General features: G+C 37.0%; 1 protein-coding gene across 2 annotated transcripts in view; it reads right to left on the minus strand.

Annotated features, from left to right (window-relative positions):
* LRRC4C (leucine rich repeat containing 4C) overlaps window positions 1-16,158 on the minus strand; it is a 160,439-nt gene that overhangs the window by 119,910 nt on the left and 24,371 nt on the right. The window contains exon 1 of one of the 2 annotated variants that reach the window (XM_059929656.1): window positions 6,585-6,631. The exons of the other annotated variant lie outside the window; for it this stretch is intronic. The gene's annotated coding sequence lies outside the window, so the exon portion shown is untranslated. Of the gene's footprint in view, window positions 1-6,584; window positions 6,632-16,158 lie in introns of those variants that run through there. 2 annotated transcript variants of the gene reach the window in all.

Here is a 16,158-nt window from a genome sequence, read left to right on the forward strand (position 1 = left end):
AAAGCCTTCCCTGTACTCATTCTGTACTAGGCTTCCTATATATATCACACTTATTATTTCTTAAAGTCATTCAATTTCCATTTGACAACTATTCACTTCGTATATCTACTAAGTGCAGACACTGTGTTTGGTACAGTGTGCTGAAGTAAGTATAAGGAAGAGTTGCTATCTGCCAGGAACATTTTAAATACTAGTTGGGAGTGTACATAAATACAATAGTTGGTAGAATGTAGCTAATATCATAAGAAAGAAAGAAAATTTGACAGGAGTTAATGTAATAATTTCCTAGCTATATATATATCCCTCTGTCTATTAACCAATCATCAAATCTGTATTCATCATGTAGCAAAGAACTGGTACTGGAAATGTGAGTAGAAAAATTCAAGAGCAGCTAGAAGTTTACAGTCTGTTAAGTAGCTGAGATGCACAAATAAAAATTCATTTAAAAAAGTCAGAACAATAACTAAGTGTTAAATATAATGCAGCTAATTCTATATTAGAGAGATTCTTGAAAGAGAAAAGCTCAGTGTGGTTTGACTTTAGGAATCTGAGATGGCTTCAAGGAAGAGGTAGAATTTGACCTTAAAGTACTTATTATTACCATTTATATTGCATTAGAGACATTTATGGATTCCATTGCACCTGGATTTCTTAATACATGCTCATTGGAATAACTACATAATCATACTTTTTCCAATTAATAGCTCATGAACAACTAGCACAAAATGGCATTATAATATCAACAGACCCCTAAAGAGATCTGTTGAGCAGTTCATTCCTCAGCTACTTCGCTTGTGACTTCTGTTGTGACAATTCAGATTTTTTTCAACTATTAACCCAGTAAGCACTTCAGAATTGACCAGATCTTCATCAACCTTGGCACATCTTGAGACCACCTAAAAAGTGTACTCAATTTTGTCTCTTCCACGGTTTCCTTACCAATTCTCACCCGAGTCAAATGTCCATCTCCCTCCTCTGAACCATGTAAAGGTCTGTACTTTTCACTTGAAAAATATTTTAGTTTTTTTAACCAATTATTTACATATGTTACTATATTGTTTACGAATAATTACCTTTTTTTCTCATCTATATCAGAAGCCCAAGACAATAAGAAGCATAACATATACCTAAGTACAGAGTTTTACCAAAAAGGCACTTAATAAATAATCAATGTTGTAATTTGATTGCAGTGGAAAGGCCCACACGTGTGACAGACACACTAGTCAATGAGTAGTTGTTCACAGCCTACAACTTGTTATTTCTGATGCTTTATTCATTTAATCCCTCACTCCTAGGATGAAAAAAAGAAGAAAAAAGGAAACAAAAATAAAGAAAATCACAACACCTAACACTAAGTAGTAAGAAACCCATATTCTACTCTCAAATATGCCACTAATTAGCTGTACCATGTTAAATCAGGGTGTCAATCTACTCAGGAACATTAAAATATAAAAATTATATTTATTTTGTTTTGACTGTGAAATAGAAACATGGGGTGGAATGTATCAGCAGAGTATTCTTTACCATAGTTGCTCTAAAATTTTCAGTTTTTATACCATACCTCCCAGTAAGAAATCCATATACAGTGCAACACCTCTCTCTTTCTCATATCACTATCTCTATCTCTTTATCTTTCTCTCTACCACTCTCAAAACTGAAAGTGAAGTTTCACCAATCAAACCTTATAATGTGATGCACTCTAAGTTTTCCATTCTGTCCTATTCTATTTCTAGTCTACTCCATCCTATCCTATTCTATCCTACTTTATTCCATTCCATTTCAATCTATTTTACTTTAGAAATTGCAGATTTGTTGAACAATTAAATTTATTTCATCACCCTCTCTGGATGCATGAATTCAATCACATTCTTAATCTGTTCTAAGGATTATTTTCTTCATTTGTAGAATGTGAATAATAATGTTCTTTATCTCCATTACTATTTGTTTTATGTATTTGGGTGCTCCTATATTGGGTGCATATATGTTGATGGATAAACAACAAGGTCCTACTGTATAGCACAGGGAATTATATTCAATATCATGTGATAAACCATAATGGAAAAGAATATATATGTATAATTGAATCACTTTGCTGAACAGCAGAAATTAACACAACGTTGTAAATCAACTATACTTCAATAAAATTTTAAAAATTCTCTTTTTAGCACTAAATAAAATACTGCTGCTAGCACTGTGTTTGGGGCTTAGTATTCAATACTGATGTATTATACGTGACACAAATTATTAAGTTAGGAAATTCCAAACTTTTTAATCAATTGCTAGGGAAAAAGGAAAAAAAAATGAATAGGATTGTTCCATACTTTTTCCAGACATTGAATACTCAATATTACTTTGTTTTTGGTTAACTCTGCAGACTTTTGATTTAGTACTTAATCTCCATGGTGATTAAGGGATGTGGAAAATGATTACATTGGCATTTCATTTAGATGCTTCTGTGAGGTGACATGTGTGACAGATTCATTCTTCTAACTTAACTGTGGTGAAAGTCATCTCATCTCCTATTAGTAGGAAAACTATGAACAGAAGCATGTGGTTTCCCTCACCACTAATATTTGTACCAGTGGGAAAGATATTAGCTAAAAGAAACTGAAATCTATCTTCTGATATTTTAATAATCCTAGTTTGAACCCTCAAAACACTGTTTACATAAGAGGTTATAGGTAGAAGTACCATATTTTGATTTCTACCTTTTTAGATTATAGAAGCAGCTCATTCTTTAATGATAAAACTCACTATTCAATGAATTTTTAACTAAAATATAAACATTAGAAGTAAAAGGTATGTATGTGACATATATGTATCTTCCAGTATTTATGCTCACAAGAAGCAGAAAATAATTTGTTTACCATTCCTGCCATGACTTATCAGGAATCTAAGCAAAGAGGAATAATACCACCTGCTCAGCAGGAGATAAAGTGATACCATTTCCCCAGGAGGACTTTATGGTTGTCTTTTAATCACTCAAGAGACTTTTCTTTAATCTAAACTAAACTTGCTTGCTTTCAACCTCACACTCCCACCACCCAATCCTATAATCCCTTCTTTTTTTTTTTTTTTACTAATTTAAATATGGACCTTTTAAAATCACCATGTATGCCATCAGCATCAACATTTCAAAAACATCTTCAGCGTAACAACTGCGTGCACCACACTCATTTCATTTTGTTAATTGAACGTTTCTTGAACAACCTCATTATCTGCCCACAGCACTCAGCATTTTCCTATTATAAAGCTATCCTTTGCAATGTCTTCTCTGCCAACCAGGAAGGCTAGACTCTTGCTTAAGATCCCCATGTTTTCACACCAAAATGGGGAAAGTGAAAATAACTAATATTGAGTGCCTACTACAAATCAGGCTGTAAATGGTATGGGATTTAATCTTCAAAACAATCTTATGATATAGATATCATTATATGCATTTGAAGAAGAAGACGGAAGCAAAAAGGGATTTTATTACTTATCAAATATCACACAAGGGGTAAGTTCTTGAGGGGAGACTCTCAGAGCCCACACTCTGGGCTACTGCATAGTACCATAAGTATTAAGGAAACCCTGAATTACTCTCTGGTCTTTTCTGTCAGAGAGCCTTTTGAAGGTCTTAATATTCTGGGTTTTCCAGACATGGGAATCACTTTATCTCTCAAATGGTTCTGAGCTTGTGTAAAGCTCTTGTCCCAAGTTCAAGTTCCAGAAAGCTTTGGAAGACAGGAAGAGTTAGCGGTCAGTCTGTAAACACACAGACTGCACTATGGGAAAACTGAAGGCAGAAAAGCTTTCTCCTGCTAGTAGAAAATGATTTTATATCTTCTCTTAAGAGGTTTTTCATATGCAGCTTAAAATCCACATTTGAAACAAACAAACGAAAAAACCCTCCCACATGGAGTTATGTCATTACCCTGATTTGTACATAACCATGAATCAAAGTCTGCCTCAGTGGTAACCGCATGCAGTCAAAGCCTTTCGGGTGATTAGTTTTCTGTTTTGCTCATCTTTGCCCCACTACCCAGAATGCTCTCTGCTTTCCATCCTCCGCTAGGGAAACCATTCTTCATTGTTCTGGGTCAAGCCCCAATGTCACTTCCTCCACAACGCTTTTTTTCAACACCTCCCCACCCCCCAGTTCTCCTTCCTTTGAGTTCCCCGAGCACTTCATTCATGTCTCTAAAATAGCATTGATCACAGTGCCTTATTTATTTCTCTATCCTAAAGACAAGGTTTTGTACCCTCAGCACTACTGCCTTTGGGTGCTATATAATATTTTTTATGGTTGCCCTGGGAATTCTAGGATGTTTAGCAGCATCCTAGGACTGTACCCACTGAATGTCAATAGCATCTCCCTTTCAATTGTGGTAACCAAATTTTTCTCTAGATATTGTCAAATGTCCCCTGAGTGATAGCTAGTATCACCCCCAGTTAACAACCACTTCTTTAGCTCATGAGGACCACATGAACAGTTACTGTGCTTTTTTTTAATCCTTATATACCCAGGAGTATCAGGCCTATAGCAAACAGTTAATTAAAATATGTTGGTTGGAATCAAATTAGTCTCATTTCCCAATAACTACATACTGTATTATAAAATGCACTGAATTCACACTTCATTCAAAAGTGAAACAAAAGTGACTGCTAAATTACACTCTGGATTCAAAGAAAGAGAGATCAAAAGTCATTAGATGTCAAGGTGAAAAAAAAAACTTTTCTCTATATATTTAAGAAATCAAAAAAGTATGCATATACATATATATAACAATTAAATATATTTAATATATTGTATATATGTACACACACACACACACACACACACACACACTTAATGACCTTTCCTGGAAAACTGCATTCAGAAAACTAGATAAGAGTAATCTGATATCTCTAAATACATCATGTCTAAAATGCTTTGCTCACTAAAATATGCAGTGAATCTCTAGCTTTTTTTTCCTCAAAGACCCATTCATGAAAAAATGATGATTATTTTGAAATTTCCAAATCAGAGGGACTTGATTAAATAAAACAGCACAGACAGTATGATATTACCTTTCTTCCTGATAAGATATTCATTTTTTCCCAATTTAGTGCAGAACAATTTAAAGTCATCTGACTTCGCTTATTTCTGTAGACTACTTAGCCATTTATTTGGACTGAAAAACAGAACCACTGTGATCTTAACACCAAGTTGTGATGATGAAAGACTTTTTCTCACCTTAGAAGTGAACTGGCTCTGCATATCTTCATTTATTTCTTGAGCTGAGGTTTTAATTATAAAGTTCTAAAAGTGACATAGATTTGTCTTTTCAGGTTTAGGTAGTTTCAAATCTACCAAAATCAGATACTCTCATTGGGATACTGCAAGCAGTAGTGGTGCATTTGGCAATTCGGGAATCTTTGTAGGAAAGAAATATAAACACAAGACAAGCCCCTCCTGAGTAGCTGGAAAGGAGGTCACTCAGAACCAATAAGCATGATCTCCTACAAACTGCAGAATACCATCATTGCAGTGGCCGCATTTTATTGGTTGTCTCTTTTTGGTTTTAGGTACATTCATTATACTTTCCATTATAATACTAGGAGACAGCGACTATTCTTGCTCCTATAAAGAGGAAGTAATTAAATACCAGGACAACTAAAAGATTGCATGATGTCATTTAACTACTCAGTGGGTGAAGCAAAATCCACCCCGTGATTCTTCTCTGATACAAACAGCAAGCACCTCAGACTACACAGAAGTCCCTTTTGCAACCAATCCTCCTCCAAACATCAGCCATAGTCATATTCAAACTTAACAACCAGAGGTATTTTCAAACCTTCTCACTCCCTCACCCCCTGCACTGCTCTCAGCCCCGTGTCCCCAAAGGCCTGCAGCAAGGAAGGTAAAAGTAACTGAATTGCAAGGGAATGTGCATGTGTATAAGAGTTCAGTTCAGAGGTTAAGGGGCCTGTATACATGAGATAAGAAACAAATGTACAGAACTTTCACCTCCTCATTTTATACCGACTGGTCTCCTTTTCTCTGATTTCGGTTTAAAGAAGTTCCTGGGATCCACTAAGTTACTTTAACTTAAAAGAGCTTACGTAATGCCTTACACAGATTTCTGTTCTTAGCATGCTTTGACAAACAAGTCATTTCCTGATATTCTCACTGCAGTATCTGGCGCTGTGACACAGCAAAGATCACATGCTCATCTGGACCCCTATTTTATAGGTGCATCTTGGAAGGCCCCCTGTGGTGTTCAGTGTTAGGAGGCTTATTTGGCATCTGGTTCTAACAAGCTTCTAACCAGTTACATGAATTTAGCTTCTCTGAGCGTCAGTGAATCATTTATACTTATGTTCAACCTATTATCTCTCTATATCTGTTTGTATCTCTGTATCTCTATGTCTGTCTATCATCTATATCTATTTCATGGAAGCAGAAGACTCAAATGAAATGCTATAGGTGAAAGCATCATGTAAACCACAAAACATTATTCACATGTAGCAACCAAGCAATTATGTACATACACACACACACACACACACACACACAGTGCCCCAAGGAACAGACAGCTTGCAAGACAAATAGATCTTACCACACACTTTGAGGTTCCAAGTCAGCACAGGCAGACTCCATCGTATCCTGATAGGGGTGTAAAAAGGTCAAGCATTGATTTAAGTTACCAAGAGGAGACAAAAATTAAAAGGCTCTTTCTAAAAATTTTTACTCCATTTTGCTTTCATTCAGGATTTCTTTGTGAAGCAGAGATGCTTTGAAACCTACAGGATGGCAAAGATAAAATGGCCCAGCTTTAAAACGTGTGCCTAGGATTGATTTTACTTGTCCTTATGACCCTTAATACACAAAATGGAAAGCTCCTATATTGTTGCAGTAGAGAACATATGACAAATGAAAGTAAAGCAATCAAAAGCTTTGTGTAATCCATATATGAAAATATATGGCATGTTTTATGCTTATTCACATAAACAATGTTTTATTGAAACACTTTTATATAGACATACCGCTGTGCAAAACATCAATAACTTTCTTTTTGAGAAACAGAGATTCTAGACTCATCTTCCCAGACCTTAACTGCCTCTCTGCTACTAAATGAAGTGTTTACATAAACAGGTTAATGATGTCTGGGTAAAATTTTAGAGATGACAGTGACCCTGGAGAGAAAAGAATTTTGGATCAGAAGAAATTTCACCTAATCCTCAAGTGTAAAAAATGCTACCTGGCATTTATACAAATAGAAACAAATCCTAAATATCTTTATTATGGTTGCAGAGGCATTCCATGCTGAATTCCAAAGTTATCATTCACATAGATTCTCAATCTATACTTTTATGTTCAAATGTTTAAGGCTACTTCTGGAATAAGAAATCCTGTGGATTGTTTGTTTACTTGGTGTTTTTGACTAAATACCAAGCAAAGAAGCAGGTTGGCATATAGAGCTGGTGTAGAATCAGATACATCTTGTTTTGAATCCCAGATATGATACTTTCTAGCTGAGAGACCTAAGACTTATTACCTAATCTCTATAAATTGCAGTTATCTATAAAATAACAATAACTATCTCAAGATATACTCATGATGTGCCGCGGAGCAACTAGACCCGTGAGCCACAACTACTGAGCCTGCACGTCTGGAGCCTGTGCTCCGCAACAAGAGGGGCCACGACAGTGAGAGGCCCGCGCACTGCGATGAAGAGTGGCCCCCACTTGCCGCAGCTAGAGAAAGCCCTCGCACAGAAACAAAGACCCAACACAGCCAAAAATAAAAATAAATAAATTAATTAATTAATTAAAATATATATATATATATATACTCATGATGCATAAATAAGACTACCAAAGTAAATTACTTCGTCTGTTATCATATTCTCACTTCTTCTCTTCAAAGGATCAGGGTGAACACGGTTTGTCCTAAGTAAGGAAGGTGATGGAAATAAACTGATTTATGGATCATTAAACTTAACCTTGAAGATGCACTATAGCCCAGCAGTTACCCATTACCTTGGGTTCAAATCCTGGTTTTGATATAAAACAGCTGAGGGACTGTATGTGAGTCATTTAACCCCTCTCTGCCTGAGATTTCCTGACTGTAAACTGAGAAATGTGCTCCTAGGTTCTCTGGCAGAAGGCAGGAAGTCATTTTCTCTAAACCATTGCTTTAGCTTCAGCCACAGTTGTTCATTCACTTTTAGAAGGAGGAATTCATTTATGTCCCCGGGAGACAGATATATCAAGCCATCATGTGTTTCTGCCAATCACCTCCTGCCAAAGCCCTGATGTTTTATTTCATTAGTGCAGGCACTTTCCATTAATTTGAATACTGTTTAAGAGTGTTAGTTCCAAAGGACATTGTTTCTTGGCTCTTCTATTTTGAAGGGCTATTTAATACATTACTGCAATGAATTGACCCCTTGCCAAGAAAGAAGCAGTGGCCACCCAATTCTAATCAGCTTCTGACAATGGGGTTCTAATGCTTGGCCCAAAGATATGTTTATTGTGCTCTACCTGGAACTGACAGAAACAAATCAGATTTCTATTGGCTGAGCAGTGAAGATTAAACAAAACACATTATGCAAGTGTTTCCCTTCCTTCCTTCTCTCCTTCTTTCCTTTCTTCCTTCCTTCCTTCCTTCCCTCCTTTCTCTCTTTCATAAAAACAAAAACATAAGAGCATTCTACTATATGCCAAGTGTAATAGACACAGTTGACGCCTGAAATAATGTATCCTTATCCCCATTCTTTCTACTTCCTAAGTAAACCTCAGTTTTATTCAGGTATTTACCCTCCTCCATGCAGCTCTCCACAGAGCCTCAAAGAGTGGATCCTGACTCATCTGAGACAATCCTGGTTGCCTCATTTCCTTTGCTAGTGGGGTATAGGATTCTAGCCAGTGAAACATTAAGGCAGGCTTAGTGGAGATTTCTGAGAAAGTTTTCCTCAGTCTTAAAAGACTCAAGAAAGAGCTAAACTCTTTGGTCCTGGCGTATATCATGTCTGGATATGATGCCTAGCACTGTTGTACTCTCTTGTGACCACAGGGGGCATTTGACTAAAGACAAAGGTGACAAGCACATAACAGTAGAGCAAAATGATGGAAAGATGTTTGTCCTTGATGCTGCTGTTGAACCAGTAAGATAAACCAGAACCACTCTTCCCCTGAACTTTGTGTTCTATGTGAAAATACATTTCTTTGTTTTTTAAAAGCCAGTAGACATACTTATTGTTAAGTGCTACACCAGGCCATGGGTGAAACATCAACAGAGTATATGATTCTGTAATAGAATTAGCCCTTCAAGAGTCCTGGAATTACAAAGTGAGCTACTCTGTAGAGTTAAATATTACAGCAATGCACCTGTCTCCTAAAAATAGCAAAATTGAGCATTATTATTCATGTATATCATGCTCATAGTCTCTACATAAATCTGTCATCCCCACAATTATAGTGAGGGGGGTATTTTACAGTGATGCATCCAACTTTCTGGACAGCAAGTTTGGATTTGGACCCAATCAAAATGCTCAGATACTTGTGTGAACTTGTTTCACAAATAGTTGGAAGTTTTAGAAATAAAAAATCCACCTCAAAAACAATTTCTGCCTAAACTCCTTAATTCTTTCAACTCGTTTTGGTTTCTCAATTTTCTCAATAGGCATTTCGAGAACGGTAATTATTTGAACTATTCAATTGCAATAATGTCTATAGGTATATTGCACTAATATATATATATATATAATTTAAGATTCCTAGGAGCAATGTCTATATTCTTATTGTATCATTTGTAGGCTCTAGCCAAAAGCTACTTACAGAGAAAATGATCAGTCATATTTTGCGACCAGTTAAGTTACTGAGAAGATATGGAAAACAACGACAATCTCAGCACCTTTTTCCTTCTACCATGAGTGTTTAAGCATATCTTTTATTAAGCCTACAATTACATTTGATTCTAACCTAAATCTGTTCTGAATAGGAAGAGTGAAAAATTCCAGATTCTTCAAAATATTCTTTACTTAAAACCCTCCTGTCTATCTGAATGGACTTAAACCAGGGAGGAATAGTTCACTTGCTGCAGTTGAACTTCTCAATGTCAACAAACCAATACACCTAGCAACCAATATACAAGCATAGGGATAACAGAATGATTATTAACCCAGCCCACACGAAGATGACAATGAAGAAAATGATGATAAATAGCTAAACTGTATAAGCTGCTTACCATGTGCCAGGCACTGTTGCATCCATTAACTTCTTTAATCCTCATACTAACTGTCCAAGTTTCATCCTATCGTTATCCCCAGTTTGCAAATGAGGTAACAAAAACACAGAAAGTACAGTGATCTGCCCAAGGTCTCACAGCTTACAAGTTGAGTGTCAAAAACAAATTTAGGGAATCAGGCTACATCTCAGTCAATACCCTAAAAATATAGTAGATGCAAACTATTACATATAGAATGGATAAACAACAAGGTCCTACTGTATAGCACAGGGAATTATATTCAATATCCTGGGATAAACCATAATGGAAAAGAATATAAAAAAGAATACATACATATATATATGTATAACTGAGTCACTTTGCTGTATAGCAGAAATTAACACATTATGAATCAACTATACCTCAATAAAAAATGTTTTTAAAAAGGAATAAAGCACTAATTCACTAACAAGCAACCACTGACACTCATCTCCTTTCTTCTCTCAACATATTGCTGTTTTAAAAATTAATTCTGCCTCTTGCCAAAAGAAAACCAGAAAAAAATATAAAATGCATGCATACACAAAATGATCACCAAAATATATAAAGGAAATAACTATTTTAAAAGCATTATATAGTAAATTTAGAAAGAAAAAAAAAGGAACACTGAATGTTACTGGTAGAAGAGAAGAGCAAATTCAAATTAACTGGGATTTTTCTCTCTCCCATAATAAAATTCCTCCAAAATATGTAGGTTAGGGTTATGTTTTATCAGAAGGGAAGACCATTTGTTGTGGTTGATATATTTTCCAGTGCTGAGGAGAAGACTTTCTTCAGTGGGGTAGCAAATATAGTCTTTACTGGAAGACGATAGTGACCACTTTCATCTTGTCTAACTGACAAGATTATAAATCTGGGTGATAAAAATGAGTTTTAAAAGTTATGAGATATGGGAAGGGTATGACACAAATAGCCAACTTCAATTAGAAAAGAACATATCTTTAAAACAGAGACCATCACCGCTTAACACTAGAAACAAAAATTACATGCAGTGATGAAAGCTGAAGAAAGGGCATTTTTTGGCCAGAATTTGAAATCTCCAACATACACTCAAGAAATCAGCCACCCCGTTCGCCCACTGGAAAACACACACACCTACACACCCACACCCCCCACACATACACACACAAAACCTCTACAATATACTCCACAACTCCCCGAATATAGTAGGATCTTAATAATACTGATGTATTAACTGCACCTAATTACTAAGCTAGTAGCTACAATATTAGTTTCTCAGGCATAGGGGAAATACAGTAGTGATTAAGAGCACAATTTCTGTGTGAAATTGTCTGGATCTCACACTGCTGTGGCTATGGGACCAGTGATTTTAAACAAATTTTGTGACTGAGTTGCCTGTAAAGATGAAAATAAAACTGGTACGTCACTTTGAGGGTTAAAGAAGTTAATACATCATGACATAAAATGCTCATTGTCTTCCACAGCCATTGTCCCCTGCTTCCTTTTAGTATCTCCAAACAGGGCTGCCCTGTGACCCAACTTCAGGGTCACCATTCACGTTATAACCTATAGGGATGGCAATCCCAGGAATCATGCAATATGGCGGACCCATCCCCCAACATCTGCAGTCCCCAACCTTTTTGGCACCGGGGACCAGTTCGTGGAAGACAATTTTTCCACGGACGGGGGTGTGGGGGATGGTTCAGGCGGTAATGCAAGCGACGGGGAGCGATGGGGAGCGACGGGGAGCGATGGGGAGCGGCAGATGAGGCTTCGCTCGCTTGCCCGCCGCTCACCTCCTGCTGTGTGGCCCGGTTCCTAAAAGGCCACGGACCAGTCCACGGCCCAGGGGTTGGGGACCCCTGCCCTACACTTTAGCAAAATACATGGTTAACTAACTAGCTAGAATCTAGATTTCCCTTCCTCCATTGCAGGGAAGGCTGGTCATGTGAGTAAGTCCTGGATGACAGAATGTGAGTACAAATGATGTGTGCTGCTTCAAGATCATGTTTGAAATGAAGCTGCTCATCCTACAGTCTGATATGGGGGCTTGGTTTTAGAGAGCCAGCACCACACAGAGGAGGATCAAACTAGATAGCATGGAGAAGGAACCTAGGTCCCGGGAGGATGTTGTGGAGAAGTGCCTCACCACTGCCGAGTCCATCCATCTCTGTGCTGTTAACGTGAGAGATACATGGAATCTAGATCTTGCTTGATCCATTGTACTTTAGATCTCTCTATTCTAACAGCTGGGTCTATTTCCTATTAAATATCTATGCATAGAAAACTTAGAACTGTGCTTGGCACGTAGTAAACTCTCATTAAATGTTAGCTACTATCTCAATACGTGAAAGAGTCAGTATTTGAAAACAGAGAACACTGTGTACCTCCAAAACCCATATTCTTTCCTTTCCGGGAGAAAACGCTGCCTACAGCGTGTAAAGACTGAAAAGGCAGAGTTATTTGCTACAAGCTCGTCAGTTAGCAACGCTTTAAAATCCCTTACAGCAGGAAAGGGTTTTTTTTCTACATTCCCCAATTTTTAATGCTGTTCTCAGTTCAAAATCACGTTTAAAAAAATTAAGCTGAGATGAAGTGGGAGAGTGGCATGGACTTATATATACTACCAAATATAAAATAGATAGCTAGTGGGAAGCAGCCGCATAGCACAGGGAGATCAGCTCCGTGCTTTGTGACCATCTAGAGGGGTGGGATAGGGAGGGTGGGAGGGAGACGCAAGAGGGAATGGATATATACAGCTATATGTAGATGTATAGCTGATTCACTTTGTTATACAGCAGAAACTAACACAACAATGTAAAGCAATTATACTCTAATAAAGGTGTTAAAAAATAAAATAAATAAAGTATTGTGTTTAAAGTAAGTTTGGTGAAAAACTTGAAATTCTTTGATACTTGTACTTTTGACTCACTCACCTTAGTCATCCCATAAAGCACAGAGCAGTGAGAAAAATAAGGGCCAAAAAAGAACTACCTGCATATTCTTCAAGCTAAATTTTCTAGCTGTTAGATAAAAGGACTTTCATTCTTTGGACCATAAAAGATTTTTTTTTTTCTGAGCTGATGAATACACCCAGGCTCTCCTTGAAGAGCCAAGATTGCAACCTGATTTGGACGGGAATTCCTATACCATCATTCTTCCTCTCCTCCCAAGCCCTTACCCTGGGCAGAACTGCCAAGAAGAGGAAATTCGTCTTCAGGATCAATTGTGCTTGCTATTTCAGAACCTGCTGGCATTCCCCATCCAGCCCAGGGGAACAGTTGGGGGGCATTTTCCACACCTTTTTCCAGACCTCCAGCTGCCCCTGTCTGACCACCTCTGAGGAAATTCACAGATTTGAAACAAACACAGACCATCCATTTCTACATACATGGCATGACTAATAGGCTCCTTCAGGGAAACAGAGAAACACATTGTCCAGTATTGCTTAACAACACTGAATTAAATAGATGAAGGTCAGGGTCTCGTGCCACACATTTAAAAGGGCAGTCCAAGTATTTTTTGTTCTGGGAACAACTGAGAAATCTGTTGTTTTGAAGGCAAGAGAGACTTAAATAAAGCTTTCTCTTCTTTTCCTCATCCTCCTCCCATCTCTAGCACAATAAATGTTGCTTCCTTCCATTTTTTTCCCATAGCACTTTGTGCAAAATTCTATCAACATCTCTTCCATTGTGCTATAAATATCTGCTCCCATGTCTTTTTCCCTGAGTAGGTTCTGTAGGTCTGTCTTTCATTATCCTCTTGGCATGACTGATCTCATTACTTTGCCCTTTTACTTTGCCCTTTTACTTTGCCTCGTGTATTTCATGTTCATGCTTTCCAGTGTCATTTTATTATTGCAGCTGTTGAAGTAATTTCAATATGCTTTGAGAATATACATAATGTTGGGAAAATTATTTTTCAAAGTGAACCTCACAGATTTAGACATTTAAAAAGGGCTTCAATTTTGCCCTGCTTTCTAAATCCTCCACAGTCTAAATAGTCCATTATCTCCTTTTGCAACCCCAAAGTGTCTCAAATTAAAAATCACACTTCAACTAAAGTCACAACCAGTGAAGAAGATTGGATTGTTCTCTTTTCTGGAGAATAGACACAGCAGGTATTGAATATTTTGGCAAAACTCAACGCCTAAGGGCACTAATGGTGCCATTTGGCACTGATGCATTGTCAGGAATTAAAATCTGAACAATAGAGTTAGGAGCAAGACAAAAAAAAATCAATAAAATTCATCTCAGGCGGACAAGTATATGGTCTGCATTCGATGGAGGGATTATATGCATACATAAATAAACCATTAAAATCCTCCTGTTAAGAGTCTGCTCAATTCATGGTGATTTGAGTTGCTGCAGGGGCAATGGCAAATCTAAACATAATTTGTTTGTTTGCAGGATGAGAAGGAAGAATTTGACAGATCTTAAACATATCCAGAGAGTCCATTTCTACATTTGTAGAGTAGTTAATATGATATTTCAGTAAAACTGTGGAGCACATTTTCCAAAGTGTATTTGTAAAATAAATAAATAAATAAATACATAAATAAACTGCTACAGTCAAGTCCTATTCCCACAGTTCCCAAGGCACCATCTAAATTCTTTGGCGAGTTTATCATGTGTTATAGTGAATACAGTATTGCTCAAGGTACTATGAATAGAAAAGGAAGGAACATACATTTATTGAATCTTATGCTTAAGTATCTTATGAAATCCTTACAACAACTCTCTAAGGCAAGTTTATTAGCTTCATCCAAAGATGAAAATAACCTGACTAAGAAAGTATTTGAATCTTGCCCAGTGGAATATAATTGGTAAATAATGGAGGCAGGATTCAAACAGAGATTGCTTTGGTGCTAACATCCATGTTCTTCCCATTGCCTTACACTGGTTGATATAAAATTCATCTAAAAATGTTGGATTTCAGAGCATGAATCACTTCCTCTCTGTCCAACACACACACACACACACACACACACACACACACACACATCACTCTTATTTTCCTCTCTGTCAAAGGCCAGTTTAAGTGTTGCCTTCATCCTAAAACCTTCCCATTTTTGACCTACAATGGCATGCACTGCTTCTATTATACAATTCCGATCTTGAGAACATACTGTATTGGGGGGGCAGGTGGGCAACTAATTATTTCTCAGAACTAGTTATGTATCCTCAGATAGACTATGATAATTCTTAACCTAAGAAATATGTCCAACTTCATTTCTATGCTCAATGACATACCTCATCTTGGCTCCTAATAAATGTGTAATCAAAACTTGTTAATTTACTGACTTATTAGAACTCAGTTATTATACAATATTCCCGAGTGGAACTTCATACATTAGAGTTACTTCAATGTAGTTGAGTACAAATATTATTTTTATGAAGGTATTGTGCTTAAATGAGGTGCTTACTGGGACCTTGTGAGGGCCTTTTTATGTAAAACTAATAATTGTACCTTAAGGTATAATATGTGCACATGTGAATTTTCAACTATTAGGCTTGCTAACAATGGGAGTAGAACTGCAAACTGAAAAGAAGGTAGGGAAAAAGAATGAACTTCAATAAAAATAATGGTAAATTTGTATACTAGAAAAGTATAATAGACACCCTGCTATCTCCAGGAACATATTTAACTTTCTGTAATCATTGCTTTCATAAACTCCCTACTTCAAACCTTCATTGCTTTCCCTGTTCCTCTTTCATCTGGAGGTGAAATTATGTAGGGACAGCAAGCCAATGGAAGAGAAATACAATCTTTTAAGAGAATGGCATGAAGCTCCCTAGTCAGCAAAAGACCCTGCCCTTTATTGTATCACCAATTTTCCATATATACAAGAAAGGGTGAGAATACCTTTCTGGGAGAGGGTCTTTAATCGTAAGCTGCATCCTACCACATGGTGAGGTCCTTTAAACACAAACAGTGCTTTC

This window comes from Balaenoptera ricei, chromosome 8, assembly GCF_028023285.1.
Source record: "Balaenoptera ricei isolate mBalRic1 chromosome 8, mBalRic1.hap2, whole genome shotgun sequence".
In the NCBI taxonomy this organism is placed as follows: Eukaryota; Metazoa; Chordata; class Mammalia; order Artiodactyla; family Balaenopteridae; genus Balaenoptera; species Balaenoptera ricei.